The sequence below is a fragment of the Octopus sinensis genome, unplaced genomic scaffold (genome assembly GCF_006345805.1).
Source record: "Octopus sinensis unplaced genomic scaffold, ASM634580v1 Contig14830, whole genome shotgun sequence".
In the NCBI taxonomy this organism is placed as follows: Eukaryota; Metazoa; Mollusca; class Cephalopoda; order Octopoda; family Octopodidae; genus Octopus; species Octopus sinensis.
This window is the reverse complement of record NW_021833417.1, coordinates 101,340-105,102: the sequence shown is the minus strand read 5'-3', so window position 1 is coordinate 105,102 and position 3,763 is coordinate 101,340. Positions and strand designations below refer to the sequence as shown.

Genomic DNA, 3,763 nt, shown 5'->3' with positions numbered 1-3,763 from the left:
GAATACTCCACAGTCACAGTCACAATTCTTTGATACTTGAAAACAGCATTCTTCAACATTGCAGCACATTCCATCATTACATGAGCAATTGTACCCTCGTTTTCTCTAGCATTACAAAAACTAAGCTGACCTGGAAATATTTTATCACAAAAATAATAATAAGAACAAGAATGAGCCAACTGATCAGGGCGATTGCAATTATGACTGGCAATATGGGTCTCTCCATATAAAGTAGTTGTCATGGCGATAATAATTATTGATGCTAAGATGTCTCCAGTATTAAAAATAATGTTTCATAAAGTAGAGAAATTGGCAGGCCGTTAAAAATTACTCCCCATTTACGTCAGGTCTGGTTTTTACCATAATCTTCTCCCCGAGGTTCTTCAATAGTATTAATTAGCCATTAATTAGCCAAATCAGTTTTTAAATATGAGAACGAATTCGGCAGAATCTGTTCGTTTCTTTTCTAGTCACCCTCCAACCCTCCCTCAGTCTCTTCCTCGTCAAAAGATCAATATTGGCGTCTACTTTGAGTTGATAGTCTTCCTGACTTGCATTATTATTTTAAATCTTTTTTAAACAGTCTTCCTCCAATCGTCAAATCCTTGTCAATTGCCCAATTTTTATATTCAACTCCCATAGTTTCCAGAGTGTTCCTCATCTGAGTACTCTGAATATGTGGATTGATTGTATTGTCCTCATTAGGCAATTTTTATGGTTTTTGTAAAACTCTGACAATTCCGTCACCAGTTTACAGCAAACGCATCATGTTCACCCCACCATTGTGGATAATTGCCAGTTCATTGAACAACCAGGTCGAATTTACGCACTTCCACTTCAGAGTTGGTCTTGAAGTTTTTAATTTCCTTATTTCTAATGCAAACTGCATAATGTACAATTTGACTATTGCAAAGTTGAGCAATGGTATTAGCTCAATACAAAATATTTGAAATCTGCATTAGTACAAACTTGGTAGACAGTCTTTTCAGATTCCTGATACAAGAAGATGTGATTTAAATGGTATAATGTTAAAACATTCCTTATTTGAATATAACTTAAGTAGCACTTACAAAAATATATTAATTTGACGATTTTTGGGATTAACTTTAGACATGTTTGTCTTTGGAAAACATTCAAGTAATATGGAAATAACAAATATACATAGATCATTTAAATACAATGATATAAATAGATCAAATAATTAATTACATTATATTACTATCTAAAAACAAGATTGTTTGAAATAATTAAAAAATGAATAATTGAACATAGTTTTGTTTTACTGTGGCGTATTTTGCCATTTGAGGAATGGGAGATACCAGAAATTCAATTAGCGGACACAACCAAGACAAAGGAATCCTCATGGTCGGGTCAAACTATCGAATTGGGCGTAAAATAGGATCTGGAAACTTCGGAGAAATTAGACTTGGTAAATCCACATACGAGCATTCCAGGCCGTAATTTATACACAAACGAATACGTGGCTGTCAAACTCGAACTAATCAAGTGCAAGAGTCCCCAACTCCATCTCGAATATAAATTTTATGGTCGACTTTGTGGGGGAGGTTGACTGTCCTTAAACACGTGTTTAGAGGGGATCCCTCACGTCTTCTTCTTCGGTCCAGCTGGGAGATACAACGCCCTGGTCATGGAACTACTGGGTCCTAGTTTAGAGAATCTGTTTGACAGTTGCAACAGAAAGTTTTCAGTAAAGACAGTCTCGATGGTGGCAATCCAGCTGGTTGTCTGCCCGAGTTTATAATAGTTGCATCGACTGGAGTTTATTCACGGACAGGGCATTGTTTACAGAGATATAAAGCCTGAGAACTTTCTGGTGGGACATCAGTCTACTCCCAACAGATGTCACCTCGTCCATTCAGTCGACTTTGGACTGGCCAAGGAGTACATGATTCGGGAGAGTGGCCACCACATTCCCTACCGCGAACAGAAAAGTCTGACGGGGACAGCCCGTTATATGAGCATCAACAGTCACCTGGGGAGAGGTCACCTTCTGCCATATTGTTAGAACAGAGCAGGAGGGATGATTTGGAGTCATTGGGGCACATGCTCCTCTATTTTCTCCGGGGAAGTTTGCCGTGGCAGGGACTGAAGGCTGAGAATATAACTGATCGATATAAAAAGATAGGAGAGACTAAGAAAACAGTTCCCGTGTCTGAATTATGTCAGGGATATCCAGGTCAGTTGGCTAGTCCCTATTTTAGTCGAGTTCAGCACATTTTTGTCGTACTGTCGTGGATTAGGCTTTGTTGATAAACCAGACTATAGTCATCTCAGAGGACTGTTTCACAAGCTGTTGGCTCGTAAGAACTTGCAGTGTGACTGGGCCTTCGATTGGATCGGCAGACACCCCGCTGTGGTCAGTTTGTTCTGCTCATTTGTTCAGCCTAGGCAGAAAACGGTTGTTCCTGTCGTATCTTCCGTTAAGGTTTCCTCTTATTTTGTTTGTTTTTAGAGTTCCGTCAATGGCAAGTTCCGGAATTCTTATAAAGAGATGGGCAGCGGCGATTCAGACAGGTGTTGTGGCTTTCTACTGCGGTTGAGGAATAGAATTAGACACAATTTCTCAAAATAATGACAATCTATATACTTCCTTTTTGAATTAAACTATTTTTATTATTTCCTTTATGTCGATTGGTTAATGGATATTGAATTTGTGTCAGTTTAATGTCCTTTAGTGGATTATTTTTAATACTTCCGATTCTTTCAGTCCTGAGTCTCGTCAAATAATTCCTTTCTACTTTTCTTATTTTTCTGCAATGACAATCGGAAGTGAATCTAAAGTCTTTTTAAAGAAAAATTCAACAAAATCAGAAAACGTTAAAACATGACTTTTACAGTATTTTGTGAATAATCATCTATTAAAATTTAATAAATATTTGTAAAGCATAAAAAGTAGCTAAGCTAAATTAATTTAAAAATCACATTTGAATCCAATAGTCACCATATGATAATTCCAGGTGTAACTTATTACAATTTTTTCCTAGAAAAAATCGACAAATACAATGAAATGTTTAAAAAATATTCAGAGTTATTCAACGAAGGATTCTCAACAGTCCTCCAAAAAATTGAAACAAAGCTCTCGTCATACCCAGAAATCAGGCCATCAGTGGAGTGGTTCATAAATGTACAGTTATTGCAATCACAGCCGCAGAGTCTCAAGTACAACGCATTTGACGGTAAGAAAGTGAGAGGACTTACAGTCGTCGTTGCCTACGAACTCATCCGAGAGGCCAACAATCTCCCGTCCTCTCCAACACGTCTCAACCAGGCCGTCATTCTCGGTTGGGCAGTTGAACTCCTCCAGTCATTCTTTCTTGTGGCCGATGACATTATGGACAATTCCTCTACCCGACGTGGGAAACCTTGCTGGTACAAACGGGTGGCATTTCCTTGTTTCAATTAAAGTAGACAGAGGTTGGGAATATTGCGATTAATGATTCCTTCTTTTTGGAATCGGCAGTGTTTGTTCTACTGGAGGAGTATTTTTCACACGAACATAACTATCAGAGACTATTCCAGTTATTTCATGATGTAGAACTGAGTTGTTTATTGTGACAGACCATTCTCCGCACTGTGGTGGGTCAGCAGCTTGATTTGATGAGTCCTATCAGGTGGAAGAACGCGGTTGCGAATGGCCTGGATGTCCGCGAAATATACACTCCAGAACACTACAGGACTATAGTCCGCTGGAAGACTGCCTTCTACACCTTCGTTCTCCCCATTCACTTGGCAATTTATGTGG

The 3,763-nt window shown here is 38.6% G+C and overlaps 1 pseudogene; it reads left to right on the top strand.

The window, feature by feature from the left end:
- The first annotated feature begins 1,308 nt into the window (after positions 1–1,308).
- Positions 1,309–3,424, top strand: LOC115230190 (annotated as a pseudogene).
- The last annotated feature ends 339 nt before the right edge of the window (positions 3,425–3,763 follow it).